At 40.2% G+C, this 24,133-nt stretch overlaps 1 protein-coding gene across 2 annotated transcripts in view; it reads right to left on the reverse strand.

Annotated features, from left to right (window-relative positions):
* The window catches only part of sorcs3a (sortilin related VPS10 domain containing receptor 3a), a 175,220-nt gene that overhangs the window by 117,373 nt on the left and 33,714 nt on the right, over window positions 1–24,133 (reverse strand). The window lies entirely within an intron of this gene.

Here is a 24,133-nt window from a genome sequence, read left to right on the forward strand (position 1 = left end):
AATGCACCACACACACTGCAGTCTGCAGTCAACTTTTCAGCCTCGACTTGCATGTGAAGACTGCTGAAGGCTTCTTAACACCCTCCGGCACCAGCACATCTTTGGATATGAATAACTCTAAATGCACCACATATGGAGGATGGCAGTGTGTGTTTTAGAAAACACAAAACCTAATGCTAACATTCAAAACGTCAACACATCTGAAATATTTCTTTTCCCGCAACACCGCATCCTATTTTATTATATATTTTTATGATTATTTTTATTGTTATTTTTTTATTATATTATTATATTTTCTTAACATATTTTCTCTTCTACTTTGGCCTCATCCCAATAGGGCAGCACTTCTCCAGAATGGGGAAGGCCCACTATGATGCAGTCCAACCTCCACATCTCTGTCACCCCAGATTTCCTACCCAAAATCCACAAAAACATAAGGTAACTCCTTCTCTATCAGGACTTTCAGAATAAACATTGCATCTGTGATACTCAAATTCTAACACTTCCCTTAGCCTTGCTTCCACTACTGTTTCCCAGAGCTTCCTTCATCATATGGTTTGCCATCTTTATGCTCCTGGAATTGTCACAATTCTGAACATCACCCATGTTCTTAAAAATTGTGACCAATACCCTGCCCCTCCATTCCTCAGGCATGGAGGGGCCTTTCTTGTTTGAAAATGCCATTGCAGTCTCACATAAACACTTCCATACCTCCATACTGTAGGTCAGTCATCAGGCCCAACTTTCTATAATTCAAGCTGCTCAAACTTCAGCCTTTCTAACATCTGGATATTTCTCATTGACAGCAGTCACCACTTCGACCTTTCTCTCTCTCCCATTCTCTCTCTCTCCACATTCGTCAGTGATTTCTATCCTACCCTAACACTATCCTCACTCGTGAGCACATTCCGATGTCTGTCCTTGATCTTTCTATGCTGCTGCACATCCTTCACATCACGGTCTTTTTACCTTGCCAATCTGTGCAGGTCCTTTTCTCCTTCGTTATTCGAGTCTCTCATACAACCCATTAAACACCTTTGCAGTCTTCGCCGTATGTCATGTATCCTTTTGCTCCTGCCTACTTTCCTCATGCCTCTTGCTACTCTAGTTCGTCTTTCTAGCCTTATTTGAGCCATACTGTACATTCTTGGACCTTCTTGTTTTATCACAGGGTCTCCTCAATAGCTTTTATAAATCACTGTAGTAAGTAGCCTATGGATGTTTCTGATGCCTCAATATTTTTGAACATTTTCCTCTCCTCCAAAGGGCCTTCAGCTGACTGAAGCATTGCTAAATTTTGTGGCTATGGAGAACGAATGACCAGCCGGTATGGAAGCCAACCACTCTGTGAAAGGTGTGACTGTCATTCCAACCATCTTTACGTAAGTTGCTTCTGAAGACCAAGCAGATACCATGACAGGTGTCATTCATTAATTCTGGGTTTAACAAGCTTTGCCTGTTTTCGTCAATATTTTGGACTTAAAGATAAAGGTTTTTCGTCTGAATTAGGCGAAGACCACAAGATCACACTTAGAATATAAATAAAACAGCCAGCACAGATTTAGTCCCAAACATTAATCGAAAAAAGAAACAGGCATGAGTAAGGTTAAAAGATTGGTGATACAAAGGCAGAACTGTGTTATGCCGGGTCATTTGCATATGTCCCCCTTGCTCTTCTACCCATCCATCACATTTCATTCTAAGACAGCTGGCTGGGGCTAAACACAGTTAAAACACAGTCACAGTTCAGCAGTCCATCAAATTGTACCAAATACAACGATTCGTCAGTCATGCTAGAACATAAGTGGGAGGGGTCAGAAGAAAAGTTAACCAACCTTCAGGCGAGACAAGTTTATGACATTGGGTTTTTTTGGAATTTCAGTTATAGGTCAATTATGGCCTCATTTCTCATTACACCTACTTCACTTTTGCTTAGTGTTTTCCCTCATTGCCACTCACTTTAGCTGTGAGGTTGATGAACAAAAACATATCTGGAATAAGGGCAGTTGAAAGCCGACCATACGACCCAGATGCCAACTGAATTTCTACACATGCATGGACTGATGAACTGCCATTTTGGGATACACTCGCACCATAGTCCACTCTTTTAAGGGAAGCCGTTCAGCTCCCAAACTCTTCAAATATCTTTGTTGTTATTGAGATTTACGTATTTCTTACCAAAATAAGTATAAAATGAAATTTGAATGGAAAATTACATATGGCTAATGGAAAACATATGGCTTCATTTTTATGTTCCACGCGCAGCAGTTGAATATAATTATAAGATAACTATAAATATTTAGAAATCAAAGACCCATCAGACAAATGTGTGTGTTATTTGTAAATTTCAATTCAAATTAAAATGCGCATCCAAGTAACCGTTTTTGCATTCACAAACACAGGGTGCCTCAGTATTTTGTTTCCTGCTAAAGTGTGTGTGTAACCCCTCCTGCCACCACAGTTTTTCACCAATCACGTGTGAATTTAAAGAGAAAAAGAGAGGAGAAAAAAAATTATGGCTCCTTCATGTCAAAAAACCAGCTCCCGCCATTCACATCAAACAGCGATAGATGAGGGATTACAGTACTATAAATTATAATAACGTCGTCACCATTTAGAATATCATTCTGCAGCTTGACATGGCAACCATTATCCCTGTGTATGTCAAACACAGTGTTTTGTTGTTTTTTTAAGCCAAACTTCCCCTTTAATTACGGGGATTTACAACTTTTGTAAAGCCTTTCTTATGAATGGCCATTTGTTCTCTCTCAAGCATGAGAGTGCCACTTGAGAGTGTCTTGTTAAACCCATCAGCAACCACACAAGTGCAGGCATTTAATGCGTACTAGTGGCATAAGGACGCTGCTGCACTTTTTTGTATCGCATGATCATAAGCCCCTACTTTGCAAGAGGCAGTTTGGATTCTCCATTCATCATTGTGCGATTAACTTAATCATTTTTTATGTGAATGGTTTAGTTTATTTTTCAATTGCAATGAGGAACATGACATGATTACATTTGCACAACATCCCTGAAAAGAAGTAGGAAAAAGCACATTTGACTTAATCCTACTCCATATTCATGTCTCAGTAATTAGTTATAGCCCAGCCTTACTCTAATCATCCATCCAGCCAGTATTTTTAATCACAGCCAAATTGAAAGGCATGCATCTTGGCTCCAAAATATGAAGTCATCTGCTCAGCTGTAGTGAGAAGTTTTGAATCATTTCACCAGGCTAGTCTGGCTGTTCACCACATTTTAACTTAACATCCTGCCAGGTTTGACGTTGCTGCTGCTCTTTAATTTCACAAACTGGCTCAGACAAAAAACACTTTCTAAAACTGACTTTATAATGAGCTGGGGGTACACAGCTAATGTGAAGCGGTCATCCGAATATAAGGACAGATATTTTCATGGCAATTGAAATGTTGGAGATTTTTGTTCCAAATGAAAACCATATACGCATTTGGCTTAGCTGGGTCTGTATATTAGTACAGTATCTGTAATCTGATGTTATCACATATGCAACAGGACATACACAGGCAAAGTCAGTCATGCTGATAAAGACATCATCTGTGTTTGCAAACTTTTTTCAAAGTTGCTATACGTAAGGAAGTACAGTCTATTTACATGGTGTGACCAAACATTCTGCCTGTTTTGCCAAAAAGAACATGTCCTACTGTCATATCCTGTCCTGGACGTCTTGTTTTGTTTTGTTTTTTGTGTTCTGGTTTTCCTCCATGATACTGAGTGGCATCGGGGAACTCTGCTGCATGTAATGTCATCTTGTGTCTGATCTTGTGATACGTACTTGTGATCACCTACTTGTGATAATGTCATGCACAACAGCGGCCCGATTCCCAAGTTTTTGTGACTATCGAGTGCACATTTTTCACAGAAATATTAGATTCCTGTATCATTCTGGAATCATTCATGTGTGTTTTTTTCCTTTGGAATTAGTGATGTTATCGACGGTTTTTGTAATATGATCATTTCTCATCCATACAGATGAGGCATACTTTGGATGTATTGAAATGGTAAGGATTTGAGTATCATTTCAGCAGTAATCCAAATATGGTGACCCTAATTTACATAAACCTAGTTTAATAATTATTCAAAGTGTGAATACATTTTCAGGACATACTTTCATTCATTTACTACGGAAAAACACTCAGCTATGGGACAATGCCATTCCTACTGTTTACATAAATCAGGACGAACTCATTGAAAACACTTTGAGTCTGTCTTGTTAGCTGGTTCACCCTGCGTGCCAAGCAGGGAATGATGAATCCCCCAACATAGATTTCAGATCACAGCATTGTTTATCTGAATTTCACAGCTGTAACACCAGGCCCGAGTACCAACAAAACAGAATTCCATAAACAACTTAGTCTCATTAGTGGAGCGAGTGACAGTGCTGACTAAAATGATGACATATTTGGAACAGCCAGAAAAAGGGTGCAGAACATTGTACAAACTGAAGCGCTTGTCAGCCTTGTCACTGTAACAAAACATAAACAATGTAAGCCCCTCTCCCTCCTTGGGTTAGCGGTGGTCTGTCTGCCTCCGGGGCGTCCTGCCTGGCATGTCTGTGTTTGGGGAAGGGGTGGGACGATGACCCGCTTGCAGCGTGGTGGTGCCCTGGTGTCCGGCGAGGTACTGTATCTATCCTCAAGGTGGGCTATGTTGTATGGGACTTGCTACTCAGTCCCTCCTTGGGGTTTGGGCTTGCGTGCCTGGTGTCCTGGTGCCAAGTGCACATGTGAACCCCCTTGTGCTAACATGGTGTATGTTATAGACCAGGTGTGTCAAACTCAAAGGGGACAAACCTCAAAGCCTAGTTTAGGTTGTGGGCCAAACTAGACATTAACCCCCTTCCCACAGAGATAATGTTTTTTACATTGCAGTGGGAGAAATGTGGATTTTTTGGTGTCCGTTCATACCTGCTTGAAATTTCTACTTTCCAACAGTCTGCAGATATACGACAATGGTTGTTTTGGTCTTGTTGTTCGTTTCAGTAAAGTGTTGTCGAACCACTTCTGTGTCATTCTCTCAATGTCCGGTATAGCATATGAACACAAAAACATCACAATCTGTGTAACCCGAAAGAGTTAGCAGATTATACACTTCCCAACATCCTTTATTGTAGTTAAAATTATCACTTTTGATTGTCTTATGGCTTTTTAAGGTGTTATTTTATGGATAATGCCATTTTTATTCATTTACGGTTAAATTATTTTGACTTTTGATCTGATTCTATGTCTGATATTTATTATATTATTTATTATAAAATCAAAATGACAGTAGTTGAAACTAGAGGAATCGCTTACTTACTCAGACCGCTCTAAGGACCGCGAGGTGGGCCAACTCAATGCTATGTTCCGAACAGTTCTGCGGCCCGGATGAAATTGCATCACGGGCCGGATTTCATGTGCATTATTGACAATCTGTGAAAAGAACAGAAGCCAACAGCAAAGGAACGGTACCTCCCAATTATGCTTCTCAGGGTCTTAGTTCAAGTCCCAGCACAAGAACGAGGGAACACTATATCTATTTTTAGTCATTCGGTTGCTGAATCCAACAATTCTTGTACTGTTATTTCCCTTTCAAATTCTCGATTCCAGTTCAAGTACTGTAGTAGGCAGTCCAGCGGGAAAGAAATGTGATTGAATTACATACAGTATGCTTGCCCTGAAACCAAATTTCAACAAAACCTGTCTGACATATTTTGCTCAGTTTGTTTTCACACAAGCACTGCAGAATTGGCAGAGCTAACCTTGACCGTATAGCTGCCATGGTGGGAGGCTGATGGAAGAGCGGGGGAGTGGAGGAGGAAAAGGTCATGAACTGCCCCTCAAGTACTAAATGGATAATTCAACTCCATTCCACTAAAACACCTACTGGAGCCGGGAGGCGATGGAGTTTGTACAAAACCTTGTGCCATCAACAGCATAACAAGCTCCATCACCTCTGTGAATAAAGGAATGGGATGGCGTACCACCTCCCCTTTATAAATACCCTCTACTCCCGCTTTCTTTTCTATTACTTATTTCTCAAGTTCCCTGCCTGAGGTGTCTTCTGCTGGAGCTGCATTTCCTCTCATTGCTTGAATGCTCACTGAACCACACGGTGATCACAGCATTTTTCGTCTCTGAACCCAAACCTCTCTACTCTTGTCCAGTTGTCATCATGCCGTTAATGAACAACAATTGAATCCACAAAGGGGGATTCTCCTTTTTTTTTAGCACACGGAAAGCAGCAAGTACAGAATCCTCACGGAGAGGAGAGAGAGAAAATAGCACCTCTTTATTCTTTCCCTTTACCACCCACTGTGTTTTCATTTTATTTTAGTAAATTCAAAATCTGTTCATTAAAACTTGCATCTCTTCATGTCATTTGCTCGTATTGGTTATCATAGATGACTTAATTTATGAAACACGCACCATAATATTGATACTATGCTTTCCAGTAATTCCTCACCACTTCAAATTGTCTTTTTCTCTCTCTCTCTTGATGTTTCAAAAATGTATTCATTCATATAATCATGCTTTTATGTTATTTGTCACATTTATGCACATTTATGAAAATAGTGCCGTATGTATTTTTGCTCAGATTAAAAATTTGCATGAAAAGAAAATGATATATGGCATTCAGAAGACACATTCAAAGTAAGGGTGCGGAAAATAATCCATATTAATCAATACATCGATTTGCATTGGCTCATTCACCGGGTATGGATGCAATTGACGGGTGAAATCCAGATTCATCTCGATGTGTCTGTGGGTGAAATCCAATGCAATCATTGTTTTATTAAGGTTAAACTTCGCCCCATATGCTGTTCCCCAGGTGCATTTGAATGCACCATCATTATTAGGTGTTTTGTATTGAATACGGACGGAAGCCGTGAGGCACATACAACTACTAGTAAAACAGCATGGACGTCCGTACACAAGCAGCAGCGAGGAAGTTTCTATATTTAGCCCCCCCCCCTGCAACGTTTAAATGGTATGTTTGGAAACACTACGGATTCGGCGGAAAGCTCGACAAAACATCCGTCATTTGCAAAGAAGGCAGCATTAAGAAGCCGTACAACGGCAGCACTACAAACATGCAGACCCCCTTAAAAAGGGGACACCCCAACACGGACAAGTCTACCGCAGCCTCCCCGTCTATTTCGTGGTCGGACATCGGGCAAAAACCAAGCAAATCAGGTCAGAACAAGCGGATCTTCTCTGATCAGAACAAGCTGCTCTCCAAATTGTCCAGAAGCTATTTGTCGGTCCCTGCAACAAGTGCCCCCCACCCGAAGGAGTGTTCAGCACAGCAGGTGACATTAGAACAGCAGAGCAGTTGGCTTCTTCCTGAATTTGGAAATAATTTTAAAAGGGTAGAAATTGTTTTACACTTTGAATTGTTTAATTGTTTTACTCCACCACTGAACCAGTGCTATTGTAATTGCATAGCCGATGTGAAAGTGTGAGGAAAGTTGTTTTTGAAAAGACGTTGCTGTTTTAAGATGTCAAAAAGAATGATCAAGAAGTGGTGCATAGTAAAAAAGACAAACTGCACTTTAGTAGAATACTGCCAAGTGCCTAGAAGGAATAAAGCTAAATCCTTTTTGTAGGACCATACTGATTTTTTTCCCTTTGCTTATTTGCATCATGTTGAATTGCATCATATAGCAAGAAATTGCATCATATTGGATCTCATTGATTTGAACTAAATGATTATCGCATCGTATCACATCGTGAAGAGGGTGAATGATATCACACAATATCGCCAAAAAATTCCATGTATCGTTAAAGTATCGTATCACTGGCAGTGCATCGAGATGTGTACCGAATCGCCCTCAGTGCTGAGATTCACACCCCTAATTCAAAGGCGTTACGATGATACTGTTTTACATTTGTCAGTAGGTCAATAATGTCACTGTAATGCTTGGTGAGAAACACAAGCACCAGACTTGATCAGCGAAACAATAGGCTTTTATTGCAGGTTTGGATGCTCTCACAACAGGCACAATCATCCCTAACACTGGCTACTGTTGTGGCCATAATCCATGTAAAGGTGAAACTCACCTCTAAACCCCTGACATCACTTCCTGTCCTCCCTCCAGCAGCCAGAACAGCCCCGGAACACATTTACAGCTTATTCTCATTCAGTCCCATAGGGGCCTAGGATGTTAGACACACACTCAAAATCAGAGTGGGACAACACATACGACCGATGGAACAATACTGAGAGACACGCAGCAGATGCATTTTTACGATTGACTCACACAAGCTTAATGTTTACCTTTACAAAAGCTTAACTTTCACTTTCTAGAGTGGTGCGGAGCTTGCTATATAGACTGTGTACTTTCATTCTAGGCTCTCCTTTGATCTTCCTCACTGATGATAAGAGTCCAGCACTGTAACCGAATATACTCTAATGCTCTTATTTTTAACACAATTTTTACGTTCAAGGACCGCCGAGCAAAGTGTGAAATCTCAACGCCTGATGAATGAACATTGAAGCATAAATACACGAACATATTGAAAATGCTGAATAAATTGTGAGCTTTCTAACAGTGGTGCATGTGGTCTAAAAAAAACAAAACATAAATGCACGGGCCATGAATTAGCCATGTCCGTTTAGTGACAAATATAATTTGAAACTTGTTGTTGTGTTTTTATTGGACTTTTTCCAGAGAAGCAATACCACTGATGTGTTTTTTGATAGTTTACTTATATGCCATGCCAGTTTAATTGTCCACCACATGACATAATCCATAATTGGAGATCAAGAAGAGCAATTTAACAAGCTGACTGTTCTGAGATTTATCTGATTTGCCTGTAGGCCTGGAAGGTGCTACAGTTTGTGGGGGTGAAAAAAATAAGTAAAGATGTCAGTGGTTAATGAATGCATCTGACCTACAGTCTGATCACTTTAAAATATGTATATACAGAAAAGGGCAGTCAAGGTTGAAGATTGTGTGTGAGAAGCGGATTATGCCATTTGCAAGGCTGGGTTGTCATTTCCGACATGTGTGCTCACTGTGTAGTTGCTGTTTTATTATTTTCCCTCTCTAGACTCTTACTGATGATGCAGTGTGTCTACACTGGCAGCATGCGATTTTTGAGTATGTGAGAAGTTCCAGATGCGAGAAGGTGAATACTGCATTCGCCAGAAATGTTGAGTGTGTATGGTCAGCTTACTACTCACACCCAAATTACCCAGAATGCAACACAACGTGACATCACCACAAAAAAACACTGAGCAGCAGGATGGACCAAACGGCGGTGTCAAGCAGGATATATTGCGAGATTGTTCGCTTCTTGTTTTCAAAGTAAAAGCAGTGATTTATCACTATGTTTTTTTGTATGAGCAAAGTAAGGGGGTGTTTTATTTTGTGAAAATAACCGGAAGTGCGTTGCTCACTTCGGCTAGCTTAAGTTTTTCCGAATTCGTCCGAACAAAATTGTAAGCGGTTTGTATTTGGACAAATAAATGGCACACTCGGGATCTAAACGGCCACTTTTTCGCCTGATTTAAAAAATATCTCAAAGTGATGTATTTAAAGAGTTTAGAGCTAAAGTGAAATTAGCTTCAGTCTGTCGATTTCGGCTCGGGTAGGAGCGCAATGCATTGTGGGTTATCATGTAGTACGCTGTCATGTAAACGCTTTGCATACTGTCTGATAGATTGAGTATGCAGTATGGAGTGTGGATAGTATGGGCATGGAGGTATGGAGTAGTAAGTATTCGGTTTCAAACACAATCACTGAAATAACTTGTTGGTTGTTGGATACATTGTCAGCGAGACTGCCAACATGTGCGGTAAAGGTGGGTGACATCGTGTCCCACCAAAAGTTGCTTGTGCCCGACTGTCACAAAGTCACTAAGTTTTATGTGGAGTGGGTATGTGAACTTGCTAACTCTATGTCGGACTCGGGTGTTCTCACAGGTCCACTTCCCAACCTAACAAATGATGATATGTTTAGCTGCATGCCATCTTTTCCGTCGCTGGTTGTCGAAGTGGTGTCCCACTAATGATGTGGGCATTTTACACAATTGGCAGAATTTCTGGAGCAGGCCTGGGCTTATTAGGAGAAGAACTACTTTTTTTCTCCAGAAACACAGGTGAGTTTGTCAGCACACTGTGTACCTGACACTAAAGAGTCAGGGGAACAAAACTGTAATGATAATTCCACAGGCTCCACAGTGTGTCCTGAACAGATACCCATCCTGAACTATATAGACTCTAGTAGCTATCTCTATGGTATACAGACTGTTTGGCCCTCAACTACCAAAAGTATGCACTTTCATAGAAAATATCACTTCAACAATGCAGCGGCAAACTGAAATGTGAACATTCCAACATCACATTCAAATAATTCAGTCTTGGTAAACAATCTGGCTTTATAAAGGATCTATTTGGTCAAACTGAGACCTTGTTAATTCCAGATAAATATGCCAAACTAAATAAATCCACTATTTACCCCAACTCGCATTACATTCATTCATTCATTCATTCTCTACCGCTTCTTCCTCACAAGGGTCAGGTGGAGCCTATCCCAGCTGTCTTTGGTACACCCTGGACTGGTCGCCAGCCAATCACAGGGCACATATAGACAAACAACCATTCACACTCACATTCACATTCATACACAATTTGTATTTCCTCCCAATTTGTGGGAGGAAACCGGAGTACCTGGAGAAAACCCACGCATGCACAGGGAGAACATGCAAACTCCACACAGAGATGGCAGAGGGTGGAATTGAACCCTGGTCTCCTAGCTGTGAGGTCTGCGCGCTAACCACTAGACCGCCGTGCAGCCCACTCGCATTACAGTTATATATAATTATAGTGGGTGACTTTAACATTCACCTGTCTGTAGACAATGACAGCTTAGCTTTCTCCAAGGTAGTGGATGAAACCACTCATAATCCTTTTTCCAACATATGGCATTGATGTTAGACCTATTAGGTCCACAAAAATCTTCCTTAATCACCTTTGAATTGTGACTAGTGGACTATACATCAGTAACAGTGAGAATCCATTTATAAAGCTATTGTCCCATCCTCAAATCCTCAATGTAATCCCTTATACTATATCAATTCAAGAACAATAATTCCAATGACATTCACACTGAAATTGACAAGTTTTGCGGATGGTAAACAAGCTCCCTGTGAGACACTCTTTATTATGTTGTCACACTAAAGCAAAATTAGAGAAAGCCAAAGAAACAAGCTCCATGGTAACATTCCCAAACTTTGGATCTTAAACACAGATCACAAAAAAATAGAGAGGAAATGTCAATATTTGTTAAAGAATCAGCCTGCAGAAAGAGCTGCCAAATCTCCAGAAAGGCCCTTTGTAATGCCAGCGGGACCTATTACTCGAAAACGACGACAAACTCTTCACCAGGTTGACAAAGTGTCATTGAGCGATCGCTTTACCTATTTCTTTCACTCTTCGCAGTGTTGATTTCAAGGCATTTTTTGACAAACGTTTGTGACTATTAGAGACTAAATCAATCACAACTTCACGTCCATTACCGTAATTCATCACTCAAGTGTGGTGCCCTTAAATGAAGCGGTAATGACTGATGCATACTTGGACAGTTTTGGTCCCATCAGCTCTTTCTTTGACAAGACTTAAACAGAGACAGAGACAGATCCTATTTGTCATTCAGATTTGCATCGACAGGCCGCACTAATAGTTACCATGCTGGCCTCAGTCAGGAGATTCAAAACCAGTGACCGCCATCTGCCTCAAATACTGTATACGCCGATCCAGAAAATCCCAAAAACGTTCAATTGTTGACATGTTTGGGGAGTATGGCCAAATGAGTCTCCTCCGTAGGGTAGCCATGCACAGCCTTAGACATTTGGTGAGAAGCATTGTCATTCAGGAGAGACTCAAGAGTTGAAAGCCAGGGAATATTTTCATTCATCCAGGTAATTTTACTCTTAGGACATTCAATTGATCGCAACTGGACTGTTCAGGTTGTCCAAGAAGACTTATGCAGACAAATGTAGTCATGAGTGAGCGATCGTTTCGTGGGTTGGATTGCGTGTACTCTAACGTAATGTGCTTCTTTTTCAGACTCTCACACACACCTTTTTCTCTGAATACATGGTTATGGGTATTTCCATGGAAACATGATGACATGATGATTGGTCCACAGTGGTTGAAGATGTCTTTGACCATGCGGTAGGGCCCTCCGCTCAAAAGAAGAATTCCTTCATGTAGTGCACGGTGATTTTAGGGCTATCTGACTAAACGCAGAAGAGTAGTTCTTGGGAGTCTGAACTGGTGTAAATGAGACATGGAAACAGGTGCTTTGCAATGAAATCATATATTGTAAACGGGGGGAACAAAATGACAAACAAAAGTACATTTTCACAAAACAGAGGATTACAAGTGGCTGCTATAACAGTTCGATGAGTCTCTGTGGTAACGGGGAGGTGAGGCCTCCACTCTGGGGGAATGTTTCTCGATCCTTTAGTCTAATATCCAGAGTCAAATAGAAAGACAGTCCTACCCGTTCGCTGCCAAGGCTTCCTGTGCTTGGGGTAGGAACAAAGCCGTCTAAAAAAAAAAAAAACCTGACCACAAAGTTGTTTTCTGTAGGTATTGATATCAAAAAGAGGGTTGTGAGCATGCCGCTTGTTGACCAGCCACAGCAGGAGCCGCTGATTACCTGCACCTGCTGGCCCTTTAGTGCCGCCTTGCAGGACAGACAGCGAATCAGGAGGGGACCTACCGTCAGCTGACCCAGTCATATGACTGCTGCTCATTTGGGTGGTGGCATGACATGGGTTACATTCATGATCATGCAAACCCTGAAAAGTCTAACCCAGGGGCCGAGGACCTTTACTATCACAAGAGGCATTTTACCCCTTTGCTCACTAATGAAAAATAGACTGGCACCACAAAAACATAATTTAAAAACAATATCTCATAAACTTTAAAATGTTTGAATCTTTCTTAATTTTAACAAGTTTTAACAGCAGAATACAACAAATAAAAGAATAGATGCCAACTCATAGGGTAATGACAGTATCATCGTGGTTAAATCTCAATACCTGACGCATGCAGAAATATGCAGTGATATGCTCACATCCAGAGCAAATTCCCTGCCAGATTTGGAAGGAATTTTGGGGTATCAAAGTAGTTCAGAGGTGAAAAAGCGGAGTTGAATACTTGAATACTCTTGCTAGTATAGGGTCTTACAGAAAGTTCGATTTTTTTCAAAACTCATTACAAAGATGTGTATTTCCCCATCTGAGTGTTTAAAAATACTTGACTATTGCGAAGGGAGCCACAAGAAAGAGGTGAAGAGCCACATGCTGCTCTAGAGCCGTGGGTTGCTGACCCCTTGGTCTAACCCATCCACAGGGACACAGCACTGCCTAGAACCCAGGAGGAAGAACTGGAAGATGCTCAGCTGAGACCTCCCCTGGCGGCAGAGGGCAGGCAGACACCAACGGTACAACCCATGTGGCCATGGGGAATTCAACACAACATGCACATCCCTCCACCACAGCCCACTGTAAATGCCCCAAAACACCAGTGGGGGTTGAGTATTGAAAAGCAAGGGCCATGACACGCAGCTGTGACACAACTTGCTCTGCACACCCTCAACCACCAAACGTTCAACCTCCGAGCCATGTGTGATACCTATACGTTCCTTTCGCATGTGTATGCTTATGAGAAAAAAAATGTTAGGTCCATTAAATAGGATAAGCCCATTAGATTAGATGTCATTAGATTTAACAAAGTACACTGAAATTATCATCAAGTTTTTGCTGTTACTGCCCAAAGCTTGTTGTGCCTTTCAGGATTCAGTATTTACAGTGTAATGTCCTGTTCTTTCACCAGAAGACTTGTCTAGTGCATTGCTTGGCAGAAATCAGTAATCAGTCACCAATCTCCAAACTGCGTTAAAATCATGCCTGCACCTCTTTTGACCATCCATTCAATTGAATGAAATCCCAGTGCATCAAACATGTTGACATCCTCAAGTCCATGATTGGACACTAGCGACGTATACATAGACCCAATTATTCCAATTGCATTCGGTTTATTTGCTCGAATGGAAATAATTGAACCTTTGTATACACCTCAAAGTGCCAGTCCAAATGAACATATAATCGGATTCACAAAGCTGGAATATTCCTTTCCCCAATCCGATTGAGGTATCTTGTACCCGCTCAAACGGAAAGTTGTCAGGGTGTGTTCTTCTTCGTTGTGTTTTTCTTCTTCGTTGTGTTTTTCCTCTTCTGTTGAGCGGATGCTCAGATATGACGTAACACGCAGCTCCAGACGTTCTTCACTTTTAAAAATGGAGGCCAGCAATCGGCACTGGACTGCTGTGGAAAGTTTGTTTTTGATCCAAACTAATTTCAAGACTGGACAAACGAAAAACTAGCAATGCAGAGTTATTCCGACGAGTGAAAGAAAAACTATGGGAAGTCGGTATCACGTAATGTTGATGTTTACGTTTTACTGCGAATGCCCCATTGACTATTCTGTTTGATTATAGCGGCGCATGTAGACAGGAGATGTTGTTTTTGGAAATGTCATTCGGAAAGATTCCATTCGCAAAGAGAAAAACTCCTCATGTAAACGTGGCAAGTAACTGTTGCTTCCTTCCAATGGGAATCCTGGAAAGATGTCGCAGTCACAACAGAGTAACCCGTGAACCTGCTACTGACCAATCCAAGTAGTGAAAATAAGGCATGGTACAATTTTGGCACAAACACTGGAGTTGAAAAAAATCCAAATAAAAAAAAACCTTGATTTGACCCACTGAACTTTAAATAACTTTATCACTCTGTAGTCCTTCTTCCTCGATTTCCCCTTCTTCAGTTGTTCCTCTTTGTGATGAGCTTACAACACATTTCAGCCCCCGCTTTTGTCATTCCCAGTGTTGTCATAGTCTCACTAGACAATCTTGCGACAGTGTCTCTCCCTTCTTTATCACTCCCACTCATTAAGCCCCAGACTTCATCTGCTACCTTGCATTGCAATGCGACTGGAAAGCAGCTCAACGTAATATTAAAGCCCTTTTTTCATGTCATTCCTGAAGAACTTCCTCTAGGAATGTAGGTATTTACCTCTGGATCTGATACAAACCTTAGAAGATTGTACCGTTTTCTTTGAACCAGCCAAAGTAACAAAGATGCAATGTAGTGGTTGAGAGCTCCTTCATCGCACGACAAAATAATGACCCCACAACAAACAATTGTGCCTAAAAGTCGGGAGAGGCAAGAATCGTCCCAACTCCAACGTTATCATATGCATTCCAAATGTTAATAACACATCTGCACAATGAAAACAGGTGCTATATTTGCAAAAATATACTGTAATTATATATATTAAATAGACACATTCTTGTTGTCATTCTTATCACCACTCTCTCTATAAAGACTGAGTCTATATTACATTTGCCATCAACAACGTGATACAAACAGCCATAAGGTCCTACCGTTTCTGTGCAATCGTGGAATTGGCCAATAAAAATTTAATTTTAAGATTAAATGCGAAAACTGCGACCTTAAACTGGTGAATGTTGCAAAGACTTTGGAAACTCTATTTTTACGGAATGGAAGCAAGCTGGGTTAGCTTAGTTTAGCAGAGCATGCTAGTGCGGCTGTTTGTGTGCGACTTTATTCTTGCTTCCAGTCGTCTTTTCAACACGCACTAAAAATAAAGAGTGCAGTGTGTCATATTGTCTAATTGTGTAAATAAAAGTGTCATTAAAAAATATGTTACATTAATAATGCATCTGTGACTACATCTTCCTTAATCAAAAGCACGGACATTACACTTTGTTGAGTATGCAGAGGCTAACATCCCATTAGAAAAGTTAGCCGAGTTACATCAATTTTTAAATTACTGGGTAAATTAAGTTTAAAGGTATAAAATTAAAAATATATATTTTATTTATAAAAATGAAACAGAATTTGGAAAATAAAAACAAGTATGTCATAGAGCCCCACAAACAGTACAGTTGGCCAAAGCCTTAGTGTAATACTGATAACTTCATCAAAACATTGTGTTCACTTGTGCACTACGAAATACTGCGACACATCCTCATGAGCCTTTAGGGATTTCTAGAGGGAACAACAAACAGGAAACAAATTGTCTGTTGAATTTGATGTGAGGAGGACTTTCAGTTTTCTCAAAAATGCATGAAAAGTATATCTCACTGTTTCTTTTAAGATGCCATGGCCGTATGGATGTTTGTGATGAAGTTTAAATGCACTAAAACTATCAGATTCCCAAAATACGTCTCTATATATTTCACTACTTCAATATGTCACAACTTGGCTGAAAACGCTAAGGGATGGTCACATTTCACTTCACATAACTGTGTGTGTTTCTTGTCATGGCTGACTCCTGACTATTTATAGCTGATTATTACTACTACAAGCCGGCTGGTCAAATGCATAACATTTCTTTGAACAGCTCTGAGGGGTTGACTTGGGATCTAAAGACAGAGAAGAAAGAAAAAAGGTACAACAGGAGACAGATGATAGTACAGTAGTACTTCTCACAGCAATAACAAACATCAAACTTCTAATTTAAGTCCCGTCTTCAAGTGCTTGTGCCCAAAAATAAAGTTTTCATCAAAGTGAAGAGTCACAGCCACAGTTTAAAATGTATTTTCTTTCTGTAAAAGAACCCTAAGTATGCTAAAACCCCTTTGATTTGTCTTAGAAACTGTCTCTTCACAGAGGAAAAAAATAGTCTATGCCAGCGTGCCAAGCCCATTATAAATCATCAAGCATCCCAGGCAAAGCACAGATGAAAATCTGTGCTCAGAATCTCGGATCATCTTCATCCTCTAAAAGCCTCTTAACAAGATCAGAGATTGAGTCATTAACTTTGTGAAAACCACTTAATAGCAGGGGTTAAAAGGTATTCATCTTGGGAATTCTGCTACACTTGCAACAAGCAAACGGCTCTGCCCCATAATGCCGCCTAACGATGCAGTCCGCATGCGTCTAAATATTTTGTTAGATGTTACACAGCGGCAAAGTTCCATTGTTTACCCACAGACAGTAGGTAGAACAGTACGAGTAATTTCCAATTGTCTCCTTAAGTATGATTAATATCTTCATTTCGCTCAGTTTACAAAACATCAAATGTCCAAGTAACGTCTGCTAAAGATCGAAATGGCTGGAAAATGTCTGAATTGCGTTCATTAGCATCCGGGCTGCGTCTTATAAAACACCAAGCTCCGTCCATAGCTTCGTCTCAACAGTCATAGCTCCTGGATGGTCCACAGTGCTTGTTTTGAAATTATATTGAGAGGACTTTTATGTTGGAGTGCTATTAATTCGTAGTACTCTCACACTTCCAGGTCCAATAAGCGACTTACCAGCCTGTAGGAGAGGCAGCATGACGACGAGCAGATGTCCACATGAAATATATCAGTACAGTGAAACCCGGGTTAGTGTGTTTTTCCATTAATGTAGAAAAAAACTCATGGTTTGCATACATTTTCTAGTTAGTGTACAATAAGGCTCGGGTCTTATACTGTTAATACAACTGTGTCCTTAATGGATTTTTTTAAAATCACAAAACAATATCAAAAACAATTAGCTCGCTGATAAGTGGAAATAGGAACCAAGAGGTCGGCTCCATTGCCTGTTTGTGATGTCATTATGAATGACCAGGGTTGGGTGCCGTTTATATATTATCTGATACCTTTGCCAAATTGGTACTTTTGAAATGGTGCCTGAAACCGGTACTTGGAAAATGTAGCAGCATAGTAGCATATCCATATCTCCCTATGCAGCGTGTTCCGTTAAACAGAGCTCACTGCTGGCCAATCATTGTGTAGGTGAAGAGTATTTAAGCAGCGCTCCTCTCACTGCTTCTTCCTTTGCACTTCCGTCTGTGTACTTCCGGGTCAAGTGTTCGACTGAGACAGAGTGATCGGTGTGCTGCTGGGGTATACGTGTCTTTCGGCGTCCTATTGTGGTGAGTGTTATCTCTCCCTCTCTCTCCGTTGCTGTGCATGCTCGTAGCTTGCTAATGCTAGTGTGGTCATAGGTGAGACGCCCGTAGCCGCCTGGATCCCCCCCCCCCTTCACTAGCCCATTGTCCACCTGGCCAGCCTCAACACCTGATTAGGTTTCCCTCTTCCCCTTCTTGTGTGTGTGGTATTTTAAAAAGATGTTAAAACTTGTTAATAAAATCTATAAATTTTTTTTATATAATGTGAACCATGTCTCCAGCCTCATGAGTATAATGAACCTGTGTATGCTTTAGGAGGGAAAAGAAAAAAAAATTGACTCTCTGGGTGAAATTCCCAGGGTGGCGTTGTCTGGTCCTCGAAAATCTCTGGTGTTAGCCAGTATTCTTCCACTCCCTACCACTGCCACAAAAACATGAGAGCAAATTACTAGAAAACATACAAATTAATCCCAAAAACAGTGCCTTTTAATTTTTCACAGAAGAGTAATTTAACACTTTAACACACAATGAACACACAATATTAATAAAATCACTACTCGGTATTTATATTCACCAACAAAATTGTACTCCAAATTCTCCTCCTTGCATGAGACGGGTGTTCATTGAGTGCCAAGCCCATTATAAGTTAGTCATTGAAGTCATGAAGTTAGTCTTAACAACATTCAGTACACATCCCAATTGTGTATTGTTGACTATAACAAGTCCAGGTTGTAGTGTGTCTTCTGTTCAGCGCCAGCTCCCCACCATCTTGAACTGAATAAGTGGTCAAAAATGGCTGAATGCGATACGCACTGATTACACAGACCCACACTGGTAAAGAGGGTGTGAGCTGTGAGTGGAAATACTCTCCTAGCGGGATCTTCAGCACAGCTACTGAAGTGATATTTACAAGTCTTTAAGAGTCATATTTAGCCGGGGGTCTCATATCTTCCCCGCTAAGGTTCTCCAGGGAGCATTTATTCTGTTTGGTGTACATAACAATGAGATAAATTAACAACTGGCATGGATGCCCTCGAGCTTAGACCTCACAAAGACGGAAGTCTGTTCCACTGACAGAGATATTTTAAGCATTGAGGGGGATTTTTGCAACTGGATGTTTATAGATTTAATTAAATCACAAGGCAAAAAAAAGCCCAAAGGCAAAGCTTCGTAGTGCTTAAAAGGGTATTATTTGGAATAAATAATGTGCTTAAATCCCTTTTTGATGTTTAATTTAACTGAACCTCTGCATAATATGCTGACTTGTATCAGAGGGTTTATCATGTATTGGCAGCAGGAAAGAGCAAACAAAGTGTGATCTGGAAAGAGAGCCAGTAAGCATTACACAGGCGATGACAATATCGAAAACGTACAAATGTTCTATCTCACGGCAACCCGTTGGATGACAGTCATTGTGATCGTACTGTATGTCATTAATGATTTTCGTCAATTAGACTTTTCACATAACACGCCCCTGAAGGCTAATTCTCAGGGTGTCCTTGCCCATGTTTATTCCCAGGGACAAAACCTCAAAACATTGCCAAGTGTTCGATATCGCTGCACAGAAATGGAGTATGTCTGTTGTATTTTTCACTTCACACAAAGTATGTGCTTCTCAACTACAAAAGCCGAGTGGGTGCTCTGCTGTTAGCACTTTAATTCATTTAAAAAAAGTGACCCACTGAGTGTATGCAAAGCAGAGATTGCCAGGAAAAAAGGCTGACTTTTATGAAACAGATGTAAACTGTTTTATTCAAATGAACTCATTCAATACCAAGCCATATTTATTCTTTTTATATAATCCCATTCTCCTCATCCCAACAACATATTTATAGTACATATTTTACTTTTTTATTTCATACACAAGAGGCAAAAAAAGGTGATGATCCAACTCTCCACTAATTCATTTCACTTCAGAGCACTTTTAAGCCATGGAAGTGGCCACAAGGTGGAAGAAGTGCATTTGATAACAGCAAGCAAAGTACAAAGCACACAAGAGCAGATAAAGTGCAAAAACAAGGTAATACAAATTAAGAAGTTATATACACTACCTACAGCTGTGTACATGTTGATAATGGTAATGGGAATGGTTTTATTTCATTTGAACATGCATCCGGTTACAATTGAATGCATCACATAATCAATTCCCAGTTCCACATGTCCAAAAGGAGTAGGAAGAAGCAAAGCTTATTAAATCCTACCCCTCCATCTGGTACTTTTACAATCAGTAACTGTTACATTTGTTCACTTCCTGCCTTTCTGATATAATTTAATTAATAATAAGAATGCAATAATTTAATAATTTTTTATTAGTATGTATTTTATTTTTTTATTTTTTATTTTTTTGTCACATACCGAAGTACGGGGTGATGTGAGGTGATAAGTACAATGACAATGGGTTCCATAGTAACCGTTAATATAGTGATATATTGATATAGTAATATAGCACATCATGACTGGTTTAAGACTCTTCATCCTTGTATTTAGCAAACATCAACTGCTTGTATTGTTTCTTAAATTGGCTCATCGTTGTGCATTGTTTGAGGTCCTTACTCAATCCACTCCATAGTTTGATTCCACATACTGAAATGCTATGGCTTTTTAACGTAGTCCTAGCATATAAGTGTTTCAAATGTAGTTCTTCCCTGAGATCATATTTCTCCTCTCTTGTAGAGAAGTATTGGATGACATTTTTAGCTAATTGGTTATTTTAGCCCTGCATTATTTTAGCTGTTTGAAGAAGAACTATATCAGCAAGTTTAATTATTTGTGGTTTTAGAAATAAGGAGTTAGTATGTTCTCTATAGGCGGCATTGTGAATTTTCCTTACTGACCTTTTTTGGTATATTTAGCCAGTGCCAGATTGCTTTTATAGTTATTAGCCCATATTTCCACACAATAAGTAAGATATGGTAGAACCAGAGAGCAATAAAGAGTGTGGAGTGATTTCTGATTGAGAACAAATTTTGCTTTGTTCAATATTGAAATGTTTCTTGCCACCTTATGTTGTATATTTGTAATATGAGGCTTCCAGCTCTTTTTTTCATCTATTGTGATCCCCACAAATTTATTTTCCTTCACCCTTTCAGTGTCTACACCGTCTATTTGTATTTGCTGGAACGTGTCCTTTCTGCTGCTACCAAACAGCATGATTTTAGTTTTACTTAGGTTCAAGGGCAATCTATTATTATTAAACCATTTCATCTCTGACCTTTCTAGTGATTTCTTCTGTGCTCCCTCCAGAACAAAAGGCGGTGGTATCATCCCCAAATAATACCAGGTTTAAGTCTTTCGGGACTTTGGAAATGTCATTGATGTACAAGTTGAACAGTTTTGGTCCCAGTATTGACCCCTGGGGTACTCCACACTTACAGTAAAGTCTCGTTATATCGATATTCTCGGGAGTCGGAAAAAATACCGATATAACCGGACTGTCGATATATCCGATCCTGCGCCGAACTGCATTTAAAGTGGGCAATAATGCACTCGACATTGTTCTATAGTATAGAACAATGTCGAGTAGCTTAAATCAATCTTTGCTTAAGGATTTCAATACCAAAAAAGAACACGGCGAACGGCTGCTTCCAGTCAACTTTATTTTTCACACTTCCACCACCAGAGCACAGCACACACACCGATTCCCGCACTTCCTGGTTCACAGGTCATGCTCAACCCGCCCCACATAGCTGGCCAAACACATGCCTGTATAGAATCTATACACACGAGAGAAACCACGAACACCAGCATGTACATATGAAAAACAGTGATTATTGCAAGCGATAAAAAGATATCTGAATACAACACAATTAAATACATGTATTTGTACGCTTGTGTCTTCGTTGGAATAGGTGTGTATGCTATGTCAGTTGGTTCTTCTGTTGCAGGCATGTGTTTGGCCAGCTATGTGGGGCGGGTTGAGCATGACCTGTGAACCAGGAAGTGCGGGAACCGGTGTGTGTGCTGCACTCTGGTGGTGGAAGTGTGAAAAATAAAGTTGACTGGAAGCAGCCGTTCGCCGTGTTCTTTTTTGGTATTGAAATCCTTAAGCAAAGATTGATTTAAGCTGCTTTTGTATCGATATAAGCAGACCAAATTGGCTGGCGGGAGATGAAAAGGGCATCGTAGTAACTGGATTATCATAATAACCGTGTATCGTACTAACGGAACTAATTATATCATAAAAGACTAGAAATTTGCCGGGAAATGAAAATAGTATCGTAATAAGTAGCAATTCGTTATAACCGATATCGATATAATGAGACTTTACTGTATTAGAATGCCATGATTGATTGTATCAAAGCTTTTGTCAGATCCATGAATACTGCGGCTGCACACTTCCTATGATCTATATAGCATTAGTGATTTCCTCCGTGATTTTGATCGGTGGCATGGAGGTAGAAATGTTAGCTATGTATCCGTACTGACTTTCTGATAGTAATTTGTCTGCAACAATAAATTTATCCAGCCTATTGTTGAATAGCTTCTCAATAATTTTGGAGAATTGTGTTAGTAAGGAGACTGGCCGATCGTTTGTAAATTGCTGTTTGTCACCATTGATCAAGCTACGTATTTATTAAATGTTTGATTTGCACATTGCATGAGTAACAGGTAGGTTTAGTCATCATTTTTTGTCTCATATTTCCAGTGCGATTAACAAGGTCCTCACCGTTTCTGTAGTTTTTCTATCCATACACATAAACAGGAAAAGAAAAATGATAGTGTGCAGTATTGTGCACTCTAATACAATTCGTGATTGTGAGGCTTTTTATGTTTACTTTCCCATTTTCAGTTTTATGCGGCTGACGTAATGGTGACATAATTTGATGTAACGTGGAGCTACTGGATGGACCCTACTTCAAACTGTGCAGGACTCAACATTGTGTTCTACAAAGCACCTTTAGTTAGAACAAGAGTAACTATGAAAATTCCACCATTTTGTTTTTTTTTGTGACAAACGTTTGCAAATGATACCTCAAAAAAAAAGGCTTGAAATTGTCATCAGATCTCATTTTATATACCACAGACGCAAAGAAAGTATTCAACTTTTTTATTTAAAGTGTTTGCAGTATATTTTTCTATGGTTATAGCTTCAAATCACTGTCATCTGGCTCGTCATGCCTCCTGAAGTGATGCCGTCCTCACTGGAACCCCTTTCAAAAAAATCACCCTCCTACACAGTACATCAAAATAGAGAATGTTGACTATGTATACAGGACCCTACAGATGGATGAATTCACTGTCTTTGTGGAGATTAGACACTCTTCAGCGAGGCTTGGCTCCCACATAACTCAAACTGTTACGTTCCAATTTACCTATGAACCAGCCGCTGTCATTTTCTAATATTAGTTTGAACCCTCACCCTTTGTCCACCTCCCAGAGGGCCATTGGCCAGGTGTTGGGGGGGTTAGTGGGTCAGCTCCATGCTGGGGGCCACAGTAGTGTGTGAAAAGAAGCAGAAATAGGTCAAAGAGAGAGGATGGCAAATTGGAAGTGACACTGAACCCCCAGTAGAGCATGGGGACGCATGTATGCACTGTTACGACTTCAGTTACCCCTAAAACAGTTATTCATGATGACTACTGAGATTTGTTTTGTATGCTTTTTTTTCAATATGAATCGGTCAGGGGTTAGTGACAGTTAATCCTTATTAAGTAAATGGCTGTGTACAAGAAACATTTAAGACCAGCCCTGGAGATTCTTGGAGATTCAATATTCATTTGATGGTCAATCTGCCGTGTGGATATACTACATGCAGTGCGGTTCATGGCTGGTGAGGCACTGCGCAACAATGTCACACATTACACAGGCTGTAGAAAGACGTGGTGTATAGTAAAAGTTCCTGAAACATTATTTGCCACATGGTGACAAACTGAAACTGGCAGGCGCCATGAGAGCACTCAGGCAACTTGGGCACTAAGTCAAGAAGCCTCACCTTTTTCACCAAAATCCAAACGGTGGATCAAGTCATTTGTAACAGGTATGGTGCACATTAAAGTGATCTCATCAAACAATAAAATACACAATGACATGCATGATAAAGAACTCACTGCTGTCCTTGAAACGTGTGGTCTAACTCAGCATGCGACATAACCTACCCATGGAAAAGTAAAACTCACTCTTGGTTTGATGATTACAAAAGGTGTTGCTGTTTCAATTGTAAATATTGTGGATGCTG

This window comes from Doryrhamphus excisus, linkage group LG9 (assembly GCF_037039965.1).
Source record: "Doryrhamphus excisus strain RoL-2023G ecotype Guam linkage group LG9, RoL_Dexc_Guam_v1.1, whole genome shotgun sequence".
NCBI lineage: Eukaryota > Metazoa > Chordata > Actinopteri > Syngnathiformes > Syngnathidae > Doryrhamphus > Doryrhamphus excisus.